Source organism: Bufo gargarizans, chromosome 8, assembly GCF_014858855.1.
Source record: "Bufo gargarizans isolate SCDJY-AF-19 chromosome 8, ASM1485885v1, whole genome shotgun sequence".
NCBI classification, from domain to species: domain Eukaryota; kingdom Metazoa; phylum Chordata; class Amphibia; order Anura; family Bufonidae; genus Bufo; species Bufo gargarizans.
The window spans coordinates 183,884,592-183,897,513 of NC_058087.1; the positions used below are offsets into that span (position 1 = coordinate 183,884,592).

General features: G+C 45.8%; 1 protein-coding gene across 5 annotated transcripts in view; it reads right to left on the reverse strand.

Moving 5' to 3' along the window:
* The window catches only part of SLC5A10 (solute carrier family 5 member 10), a 117,251-nt gene that overhangs the window by 21,893 nt on the left and 82,436 nt on the right, over positions 1 to 12,922 (reverse strand). The window lies entirely within an intron of this gene.

Consider the following 12,922-nt stretch of genomic DNA (forward strand, 5'->3'; position numbering starts at 1 on the left):
CATTGGACATGTGGGGTCAAGGCACCAAGTCAATAGACAACAGAGGCTGGGGCACTAAACCACCGGAGCCTCGACACTGTGGTACTGAACCGCTGGTCTGTGGCCGGGCACTTAACCATTGGACACCAGTAGCTGAGCCACTAAACCACACAGTACACTACTGTATACCAAGGACTTGGGCAGCAAACACCATTCAGGGGAAAAGGGAACAAAAGCTTTAAACAGCATGGACTGCATAATGTCCCTAGGACTATGAGGACTGCCACTGTTATGGGGGCACGCTGGCTGGCACAGTTATGGGCGCACAGTGGTCAGTCACCCCGCTGGATACTTCAGCTCCTCACACAGGAGAAAAGCTCCGGTAACAGTTACTCCAGTGCTGATTTGGGGATTTACTCAGGTGTATAAGTGAGGGGCTGCGGTGGGTGTGTGAGGTGATGGCGAGGTACGAGGCTTGCAGCAGAGGCTTAGTTTAGAAAAAGATTATGCACGTGACACAAGAATGTTGTTACAGCCCAGTACAGGAAGAACCCAGGCAGCAATACCAGTCATACCTGCATTCAGTGTAGTGGGTAAATGCACAGTATTCAGTGCAGTGGGTAAATGCACAGGATTCAGTGCAGTGGGTAAATGCACAGTATTCAGTGCAGTGGGTAAATGCACAGGATTCAGTGCAGTGGGTAAATGCACAGGATTCAGTGCAGTGGGTAAATGCACAGGATTCAGTGCAGTGGGTAAATGCACAGGATTCAGTGCAGTGGGTAAATGCACAGGATTCAGTGTAGTGAGTAAATGCACAGGATTCAGTGTAGTGGGTAAATGCACAGGATTCAGTGTAGTGGGTAAATGCACAGGATTCAGTGTAGTGGGTAAATGCACAGGATTCAGTGTAGTGGGTAAATGCACAGGATTCAGTGTAGTGGGTAAATGCACAGGATTCAGTGTAGTGAGTACATGCAAAGGATTTAGTGCAGTGGGTAAATGCACAGGATTCAGTGTAGTGAGTAAATGCACAGTATTCAGTGTAGTGAGTAAATGCACAGGATTCAGTGTAGTGGGTAAATGCACAGTATTCAGTGCAGTGGGTAAATGCACAGGATTCAGTGTAGTGAGCAAATGCATAGGATTCAGTGTAGTTAGTAAATGCACAGGATTTAGTGTAGTGGGTAAATGCACAGTATTCAGTGTAGTGAGTAAATGCCCAGGATTCAGTGTAGTGAGTAAATGCACAGTATTCAGTGCAGTGAGTAAATGCACAGGATTCAGTGTAGTGAGTAAATGCACAGGATTCAGTGTAGTGGGTATGCACAGTATTCAGTGTAGTGAGTAAATGCACAGGATTCAGTGTAGTGGGTAAATGCACAGTATTCAGTGCAGTGGGTAAATGCACAGGATTCAGTGTAGTGAACAAATGCATAGGATTCAGTGTAGTGAACAAATGCATAGGATTCAGTGTAGTGAGTAAATGCCCAGGATTCAGTGTAGTGAGTAAATGCCCAGGATTCAGTGTAGTGAGTAAATGCACAGTAGTCAGTGCAGTGAGTAAATGCACAGGATTCAGTGTAGTAAGTAAATGCACAGGATTCGGTGTAGTAAGTAAATGCACAGGATTCGGTGTAGTGAGTAAATGCACAGGATTCAGTGTAGTGGGGAAATGCACAGGATTCAGTGCAGTGAACAAATGCACAGGATTCAGTGTAGTGAACAAATGCATAGGATTCAGTGTAGTGAGTAAATGCCCAGGATTCAGTGTAGTGAGTAAATGCACAGGATTCAGTGTAGTGAGTAAATGCACAGTAGTGTCACGGAATGTGTACAGGTAACAAGGCAAAGCAACATGTATAAACGACTCGCTGGATCCAAAAACTAAGGAACCAAGGGAGACCCCTGCAGAAGACCTGGCACTTTCCCTGGCTGCTCAGCCTATGCAAAGATCCTAATGGTGGAGGTTTGCATATCCACGAACCTTGACTATAAAGCCCTGAGCACCCTACAATAGTGAGGGGACACGACCACCGGCTCCCTACACAAGACACGGAGGGAGTCAGGGTCATCTGGGATCCAGCAAACAGATATAAACATATAAAGGTACACTTAGCTTTGAAGCAAAGAGGAGGACAGATCAGCGTGCACACACACTCCAGGAGGAAATATAAGCCGCTCAGAAAAGCATTCTGAGGAGGCATTTAAAGGGAAGCAATTAAGACATGACAGCTGAGAGAGGCTGACGAGAGGAGGAGCTGAATACCACAACACAGAAATTCAAGGAGGAGGTTCTGAAAGGCCTCTGTCAGAGCTTCTCAGCTGTCTGGTTGTGACAGTACCCCTCTCTCTACGAGTGGACTCCGGACACTCAGAGCCCACCTTCTCAGGATGGGACCTATGGAATGCCCTGATGAGACGAGAGGCCTTAATGTCCGTCACTGGGACCCACATCCTCTCCTCAGGACCATACCCCTCCCACTGAACAAGGTACTGAAGAGAACCGCGGACAAGACGAGAATCCACAATCCTAGAGACCTGGAATTCAAGATTCCCATCAACCATAATCGGAGGAGGAGGCAAAGGCGAGGGTACAATGGGTTGAACATAAGGTTTCAATAAGGACTTATGAAAAACATTATGGATCTTCCAAGTCTGAGGAAGATCAAGACGGTATGCAACAGGATTGATGACAGACAGGATTTTGTAAGGCCCAATAAACCTAGGACCCAACTTCCAGGAGGGAACCTTCAATTTGATATTCTTGGTAGACAACCACACCAGATCACCAACATTCAGGTCCGGACCAAGCACACGTCTCTTATCAGCCACACGCTTATATCTCTCACTCATGCTCTTTAGATTCTCTTGAATCTTTTGCCAAATAGATGACAAAGACGAGGAGAATCTGTCCTCATCAGGTAAACCAGAAGACCCCTCTCCCGAGAAAGTCCCAAACTGTGGATGAAACCCATATGCACCAAAAAATGGTGACTTATCAGAGGACTCCTGACGACGGTTATTTAAAGCAAACTCAGCAAGGGACAAAAAAGAACACCAATCCTCTTGATTCTCCGCCACAAAACAACGCAGATATGTCTCCAGATTCTGATTGACGCGCTCTGTCTGGCCATTCGACTGCGGGTGGAAAGCAGAAGAGAATGACAACCGAACCCCCAAGCGAGAACAGAAAGCCTTCCAGAATCTGGAAACAAACTGCGTGCCCCTATCAGAGACTATGTCTGAAGGAATACCGTGCAACTTGACAATGTGATCAACAAATGCCTGCGCCAGCGTCTTAGCATTGGGCAAAGCAGGAAAAGGGATGAAATGCACCATTTTGCTAAAACGGTCCACCACCACCAGAATCACAGTCTTCCCCGAGGAACGAGGCAGGTCCGTGATAAAGTCCATGGACAGATGTGTCCAAGGACGGGAAGGAATGGGTAAGGGAAGGAGAGGACCTGATGGCCGTGAATGAGGGACCTTGGCACGAGCGCAAGTCTCGCAGGCTGCCACAAAACCCTCAACCGACTTACGAAGCGCAGGCCACCAGAATCTCCGAGCGATGAGATCCAGTGTGGCTCTTACCCCCGGGTGCCCAGCAAGGACCGTATCGTGGTGTTCTTTAAAAATCTTGTGTCTTAAAGCGAGAGGCACAAACAACCTCCCAGGAGGACAAAGATCAGGAGCCTCTGACTGGGCTGCCTGCACCTCTGCCTCCAATTCAGGAAAAAGAGCAGAGACCACCACACCTTCAGCCAAAATGGGACCTGGGTCTTCAAAATTCCCGCCTCCCGGAAAACAACGTGACAGGGCATCTGCCTTCACATTCTTAACTCCAGGGCGGAACGTGACAACAAAATTAAACCTAGAAAAGAACAACGACCATCTGGCCTGTCTCGGGTTCAGACGCTTGGCTGACTCCAAGTAGGCCAGATTTTTATGGTCAGTAAATACGGTAATAGGGTGTCTGGCCCCCTCTAGCCAATGGCGCCATTCCTCAAAAGCCAACTTGATGGCCAACAATTCCCTATCTCCCACATCGTAATTTCTCTCTGCGGAGGAGAGTTTTCTTGAGAAAAAGGCACACGGTCGCCAATTGGCAGGAGAGGAACCCTGAGACAAGACCGCCCCCACACCCACCTCAGAAGCATCAACCTCAACTATGAAGGGTAATGAAACATCAGGTTGCACCAAGATGGGAGCGGAAGCAAAACTCTCCTTGATATCAGAAAAGGCCTTACGCGCCTCTACTGACCAAGAAGAAAAATCTACCCCCTTTCTGGTCATATCAGTGAGTGGTTTAACAATAGAAGAATAATTCAAAATGAACTTCCTGTAATAATTGGCAAAGCCCAAAAAACGCATCAGCGCCTTTTGATTCTCAGGAAGCTCCCACTCAAGCACAGCGCGGACCTTCTCGGGGTCCATGCGAAAACCAGAAGCGGAGAGAAGAAACCCCAGAAATTGAATTTCTGGAACCGCAAACACACATTTTTCCAGTTTCGCATATAGTTTATTCTCCCGCAGGATGAGCAAGACCTGACGTAAATGTTCCTTATGAGTTTTGAAATCGGGAGAAAAAATCAAAATGTCATCCAAATACACCAATACAAATTTTCCCATCAAATGATAAAAAATGCTGTTCACGAAATGCTGAAAAACGGCTGGGGCATTCATCAACCCAAAAGGCATAACCAAATTCTCAAAATGGCCCTCAGGGGTATTGAAGGCCGTCTTCCATTCGTCCCCTTCTCTGACCCTGACCAGGTTGTATGCCCCTCTTAAATCTAATTTGGAAAAGACTTTAGCCCCAACAACCTGGTTAAACAGGTCCGGGATCAGAGGAAGCGGATAAGGGTCACGAATTGTGATATTGTTCAGCTCCCTGAAATCCAGACAAGGTCTTAAAGAACCATCTTTTTTCTTAACAAAGAAAAAACCAGCGGCAACAGGTGACTTCGAGGGTCGTATGTGTCCCTTTCTCAGACTCTCAGAGATATAAGCACGCATAGCGATCCTCTCAGGTTGGGAAAGATTGTATAAACGAGATTTAGGCAGCTTGGCGTCTGGGATGAGATTAATAGGGCAATCGTACTCCCTGTGCGGGGGCAAATCCTGAACTCCACTCTCAGAGAAGACATCCGAAAATTCAGAGAGAAAAGATGGTACAGTCTTAGTAGCAACCTCAGAAACAGATGTCGTGAGGCAATTCTCTCTGCAAAAGTCACTCCAACCATTTATTTGCCTTGCTTGCCAATCAATGGTGGGGTTATGTTTAGTGAGCCAGGGTAGCCCCAACACTAGAGGAGTCGGCAAACCGCTAAGGACGAAACATGACACATCCTCAACATGAGCATCACTCACAATTAAACGGATATTGTGAACTATGCCCTTTAATGACTTCTGAGAAAGTGGAGCGGAATCGATAGAAAACACAGGAATATCCTTTCTCAAAGCGCACACCTGGAAACCATGAGTTATCGCAAAGTGATTATCAATGAGATTAACCGCTGCTCCACTATCCACAAAAATCTCACAAAAAATGTTCTTGCTCTCTAGCGCCACCCTAGCCGGCAGGACAAAACGGGAACTACAAGCAAACGGAAAATCTTCAATTTCCGCCTCAATCCTGCCAATAGTAACAGACGGAACATTTTTCAAAGATTTTTTCCTCTTTGTTTCTTTATTATACCCAGAGAACTGCCTGAATCTCCTAGAGGGACAAATATTTGCCAAATGATTAATACCTCCACAACAAAAACAAACCCTCTCATGCGGGCTGAATCTTCTATTGTCAGAAGCAATCAACCCCAGCTGCATGGGCTCCTGCTCAGAAGGGGCTGACAGCGACTGAGACCCCTGCGCACAGAGCGGGACCGCTGCACAGTCCTGGGACCGAGTATGACAGGAAGGAGAGATCTCTCCTCTCTCTCTAAGACGCCTGTCAATACGAACGGCCTGAGACATAGCAGAGTCCAAAGAAATAGGCCTTTCATGAAAGGCAAATGCATCTTTCAATCTCTCTGAAAGACCATGGCAAAATTGACTTCGGAGTGCAGCATCATTCCAACCAGTATCAGCTGCCCAACTCCGAAATTCTGAGCAGTATATTTCTGCGGATTGTTTACCCTGGCATAGGAGACGTAGTCTAGACTCCGCCAGAGCAATACGATCCGGATCATCATATATCTGACCCAGGGCTAAAAAGAATTCATCCACTGAACGAAGGGGCCGTGCCCCCTCCGGCAGCGAAAAGGCCCAGGACTGAGCGTTACCCCTGAGCAGCGATATAATGATCCCCACCCTCCGTTCCTCATCACCAGAAGAATGGGGAAGAAGGCGAAAATGGAGTTTGCAAGCCTCTCTAAAACGCACAAAATTCTCACTACCCCCAGAGAACGTATCCGGGAGCGAGATCTTAGGCTCAGAACAAGCTCCATGAACGCAAGCTGAATCGGTCACTTGAAGCTGAGACAAAGTCTTACGGAGGTCAGCTACCTCCAATGAAAGACCCTGGAAGCGTTCAGCCAAAAGTGAAACCGGATCCATGCTTAAGACGGTTTTGGCGGCTTATAATGTCACGGAATGTGTACAGGTAACAAGGCAAAGCAACATGTATAAACGACTCGCTGGATCCAAAAACTAAGGAACCAAGGGAGACCCCTGCAGAAGACCTGGCACTTTCCCTGGCTGCTCAGCCTATGCAAAGATCCTAATGGTGGAGGTTTGCATATCCACGAACCTTGACTATAAAGCCCTGAGCACCCTACAATAGTGAGGGGACACGACCACCGGCTCCCTACACAAGACACGGAGGGAGTCAGGGTCATCTGGGATCCAGCAAACAGATATAAACATATAAAGGTACACTTAGCTTTGAAGCAAAGAGGAGGACAGATCAGCGTGCACACACACTCCAGGAGGAAATATAAGCCGCTCAGAAAAGCATTCTGAGGAGGCATTTAAAGGGAAGCAATTAAGACATGACAGCTGAGAGAGGCTGACGAGAGGAGGAGCTGAATACCACAACACAGAAATTCAAGGAGGAGGTTCTGAAAGGCCTCTGTCAGAGCTTCTCAGCTGTCTGGTTGTGACAAGTAGTCAGTGCAGTGAGTAAATGCACAGGATTCAGTGTAGTAAGTAAATGCACAGGATTCGGTGTAGTAAGTAAATGCACAGGATTCAGTGTAGTGAGTAAATGCACAGTATTCAGTGTAGTGGGGAAATGCACAGGATTCAGTGTAGTGAGTAAATGCACAGTATTCAGTGTAGTGAGTAAATGCACAGGATTCAGTGTAGTGAGTAAATGCACAGGTCTCAGTGTAGTGAGTAAATGCACAGGATTCAGTGTAGTGAGTAAATGCACAGGATTCAGTGTAGTAAGTAAATGCACAGGATTCGGTGTAGTAAGTAAATGCACAGGATTCGGTGTAGTAAGTAAATGCACAGGATTCAGTGTAGTGAGTAAATGCACAGGATTCAGTGTAGTGAGTAAATGCACAGTATTCAGTGTAGTGAGTAAATGCCCAGGATTCAGTGCAGTGAGTAAATGCACAGTATTCAGTGCAGTGAGTAAATGCACAGGATTCAGTGTAGTGAGTAAATGCACAGGATTCAGTGTAGTGGGTATGCACAGTATTCAGTGTAGTGAGTAAATGCACAGGATTCAGTGTAGTGGGTAAATGCACAGTATTCAGTGCAGTGGGTAAATGCACAGGATTCAGTGTAGTGAGTAAATGCACAGGATTCAGTGTAGTGAGTAAATGCACAGTATTCAGTGTAGTGAGTAAATGCCCAGGATTCAGTGTAGTGAGTAAATGCACAGTATTCAGTGCAGTGAGTAAATGCACAGGATTCAGTGTAGTGGGTAAATGCACAGTATTCAGTGCAGTTGGTAAATGCACAGGATTCAGTGTAGTGAACAAATGCATAGGATTCAGTGTAGTGAGTAAATGCCCAGGATTCAGTGTAGTGAGTAAATGCACAGGATTCAGTGTAGTGAGTAAATGCACAGTAGTCAGTGTAGTGAGTAAATGCACAGTATTCAGTGTAGTGAGTAAATGCCCAGGATTCAGTGTAGTGAGTAAATGCACAGTATTCAGTGCAGTGAGTAAATGCACAGTATTCAGTGCAGTGAGTAAATGCACAGGATTCAGTGTAGTGAGTAAATGCACAGGATTCAGTGTAGTGGGTATGCACAGTATTCAGTGTAGTGAGTAAATGCACAGGATTCAGTGTAGTGGGTAAATGCACAGTATTCAGTGCAGTGGGTAAATGCACAGGATTCAGTGTAGTGAACAAATGCATAGGATTCAGTGTAGTGAGTAAATGCACAGGATTCAGTGCAGTGAGTAAATGCACAGGATTCAGTGTAGGGAGTAAATTCACAGTATTCAGTGTAGTGAGTAAATGCACAGGATTCAGTGTAGTGAGTAAATACACAGGTCTCAGTGTAGTGAGTAAATGCACAGGATTCGGTGTAGTAAGTAAATGCACAGGATTCAGTGCAGTGAGTAAATGCACAGTATACAGTGTAGTGAGTAAATGCACAGGATTCAGTGTAGTGAGTAAATGCACAGGTCTCAGTGTAGTGAGTAAATGCACAGGATTCAGTGTAGTGAGTAAATGCACAGGTCTCAGTGTAGTGAGTAAATGCACAGGATTCGGTGTAGTAAGTAAATGCACAGGATTCAGTGTAGTAAGTAAATGCACAGGATTCGGTGTAGTGAGTAAATGCACAGGATTCGGTGTAGTAAGTAAATGCACAGGATTTAGTGTAGTAAGTAAATGCACAGGATTCGGTGTAGTAAGTAAATGCACAGGATTCGGTGTAGTAAGTAAATGCACAGGATTCGGTGTAGTGAGTAAATGCACAGGATTCGGTGTAGTGAGTAAATGCACAGTATTCAGTGTAGTGAGTAAATGCACAGTATTCAGTGTAGTGAGTAAATGCACAATATTCAGTGCAGTGGGTAAATGCACAGGATTCAGTGTAGTGAACAAATGCATAGGATTCAGTGTAGTGAGTAAATGCCCAGGATTCAGTGTAGTGAGTAAATGCACAGGATTCAGTGTAGTGAGTAAATGCACAGGATTCAGTGTAGTGAGTAAATGCACAGGATTCAGTGTAGTGAGTAAATGCACAGGATTCAGTGTAGTGAGTAAATGCCCAGGATTCAGTGTAGTGAGTAAATGCCCAGGATTCAGTGTAGTGAGTAAATGCACAGTATTCAGTGCAGTGAGTAAATGCACAGGATTCAGTGTAGTGAGTAAATGCACAGGATTCAGTGTAGTGGGTATGCACAGTATTCAGTGTAGTGAGTAAATGCCCAGGATTCAGTGTAGTGAGTAAATGCACAGTATTCAGTGCAGTGAGTAAATGCACAGGATTCAGTGTAGTGAGTAAATGCACAGGATTCAGTGTAGTGGGTATGCACAGTATTCAGTGTAGTGAGTAAATGCACAGGATTCAGTGTAGTGGGTAAATGCACAGTATTCAGTGCAGTGGGTAAATGCACAGGATTCAGTGTAGTGAACAAATGCATAGGATTCAGTGTAGTGAGTAAATGCCCAGGATTCAGTGCAGTGAGTAAATGCACAGGATTCAGTGTAGGGAGTAAATTCACAGTATTCAGTGTAGTGAGTAAATGCACAGGATTCAGTGTAGTGAGTAAATGCACAGGTCTCAGTGTAGTGAGTAAATGCACAGGATTCGGTGTAGTAAGTAAATGCACAGGATTCAGTGCAGTGAGTACATGCACAGTATACAGTGTAGTGAGTAAATGCACAGGATTCAGTGTAGTAAGTAAATGCACAGGATTCAGTGTAGTAAGTAAATGCACAGGTCTCAGTGTAGTGAGTAAATGCACAGGATTCAGTGTAGTGAGTAAATGCACAGGTCTCAGTGTAGTGAGTAAATGCACAGGATTCGGTGTAGTAAGTAAATGCACAGGATTCAGTGTAGTAAGTAAATGCACAGGATTCGGTGTAGTGAGTAAATGCACAGGATTCGGTGTAGTAAGTAAATGCACAGGATTCAGTGTAGTAAGTAAATGCACAGGATTCGGTGTAGTAAGTAAATGCACAGGATTCGGTGTAGTAAGTAAATGCACAGGATTCGGTGTAGTGAGTAAATGCACAGGATTCAGTGTAGTGAGTAAATGCACAGTATTCAGTGTAGTGAGTAAATGCACAGTATTCAGTGTAGTGAGTAAATGCACAGTATTCAGTGTAGTGAGTAAATGCACAGTATTCAGTGTAGTGAGTAAATGCACAGGATTCAGTGTAGTGAGTAAATGCACAGGATACGATACACCTTATATACACAGCAATTGGAAAGATGACCTTGTGACAATGACACGTTATTATGGTGCTATCTGGCAGTCGGCCATATTGACGGTCACAGATAAAAGCATTATTAAGCTGTTATCACCCGCGCACACACCTCGAGTGTCTTATGTGCAGCTGATACAGAGCGCGGAGGGAATGTACAAGGTTCAGTATATGGGCGCACTTCAGGAATATCCACCACCTATTGACAAATGGGGGGCCCCTGAACCCAGTTGTGCAAAGAAGGGGAGAAGCGGCTGCAGAGGTGCAGGTGACTGACTGCCTGCTCCACCTCGGGTTTACTGATCTACCTGGATGTTACCTGGCGGAACAGGTTTCACGCTATCAGTGGTCTCATCTGGTGATGTCACCGCTGCTTCACTGAAGTAATGAGGCCCCGGGGCATGGAAAGCCTTCCTCTCCTGTCTGCAGACAGTATACAACCAGTGTGTGCACAGTATATAGTACTGAGGGATATTTCCACTACAGATACGGGGATGGGGATTTATCAATCCCTGCACTCCGGAATTCTGGCTTTAAAAATGTTGCAAAATAGAACTTCTGTGACTTTTTGGAACCTGCCGCTATCTCCCCCCCCAAGGTGAAGGAAAGCGCACCTCACCACATGCACGGCCGCCGCTCAATTCTCCCCTATGGGGCTGCCAGAAACAGATGAACCAGTGCTCACCTCCCATAGAGGTGAATGGAGGGAGGCAGAGCTTGCGCGGCTTGCTTTCCTTCACTTTGGGGGCCCTGTTCTGGAGACCGGGGCAGGTCTCAGAGGTGGGACATTGGTGGCACATCCTAGCAATACGCCACCAATGTAACATGAGGCTTTTTGCTCCCATTTTTGGGGTTGTCTCTCAATGGTTGCATTTTTTATTTATTTTTTTGCAACAAATTTAAAAAATATTACCCACCATTTGTTACACTTGGAATATTTCCTGCTGTACGCCAGAAAACTGGAGCCATTTAGTTTGCAAAATGTTGTGACCCATTTGGGTAGGTTATAGCCGAAATGTACAGCAGCTCTCTTGTCGGCGTGGATTTCCGTTTTGTTGCACGGATGCGGCACATTGCATTATGAGACGAGCTCCTCTTAATAATTTTGGCGCATCTGATGCCAGCAGCGGACAGTTTAAAGGGGTTATCCAACCCTTATAATGCCCCCCAAAATGCCCGGGCCCCTCATACTGGTTATACTTTTGTCATCCGTGGAGTTTCATTTATTAGAGAGGTTTCCGTCAGTCTGTACACCACCGCGGGACTGGAGGTCAAAAAGTGTCAACGGTAAATCTGCCAACTCAACTAAAATGGCGCCAATGCATCGTAAATTAGGAGCAAATCAAACCAGAAGAAATGTCAACAGCAGCGACCAGTTTAAATCCAGCGCTTTTAACACCCGCCTCCTGTGCCCTCCAATCACTCCAACCATCTGGCGCAGCGCACTTCAGACATGAACCCCAAAAAGTGTCAGGTTTGATTCTATCATGGGGCACTGGTTCCATTATGGGGCACTCTGTCTGATATAATGTTATGGGGCACTGGTTCCATTATCGGGCACTGGTTCCATTATGGGACACTCTGGCTGATATAATGTTATGGGGCACTGGTTCCATTATGGGGCACTCTGTCTGATATAATGTTATGGGGCACTGGTTCCATTATGGGGCACTCTCTCTGATATAATGTTATGGCTCACTGGTTCCATTATGGGGCACTCTGGCTGATATAATGTTATGGGGCACTGGTTCCATTATGGGGCACTCTGTCTGATATAATGTTATGGGGCACTGGTTCCATTATGGGGCACTCTGGCTGATAAAATATTTATGGGGCACTGGTCCCCTTATGGGGCACTCTGGCTGATATACTGTTATGGGGCACTGGTTCCATTATAGGACACTCTGGCTGATATAATGTTATGGGGCACTGGTTCCATTATGGGGCACTCTATCTGATATGTTATGGGGCACTGGTTCCATTATAGGGCACTCTGTCTGATATGTTATGGGGCACTGGTTCCATTATGGGGCACTCTGTCTGATATAATGTTATGGGGCACTGGTTCCATTATGGGGCACTCTCTCTGATATAATGTTTTGGGGCACTGGTTCCATTATGGGGCACTCTCTCTGATACAATATTTATGGGGCACTGGTTCCATTATAGGGCACTCTGTCTGATATAATGTTATGGGGCACTGGTTCCATTATGGGGCACTCTGGCTGATAAAATATTTATGGGGCACTGGTCCCCTTATGGGGCACTCTGGCTGATATAATGTTATGGGGCACTGGTTCCATTATGGGGCACTCTGGCTGATATAATGTTATGGGGCACTGGTTCCATTATGGGGCACTCTATCTGATATGTTATGGGGCACTGGTTCCATTATAGGGCACTCTGGCTGATATAATGTTATGGGGCACTGGTTCCATTATGGGGCACTCTATCTGATATGTTATGGGGCACTGGTTCCATTATAGGGCACTCTGTCTGATATGTTATGGGGCACTGGTTCCATTATGGGGCACTCTGTCTGATATAATGTTATGGGGCACTGGTTCCATTATGGGGCACTCTCTCTGATATAATGTTATGG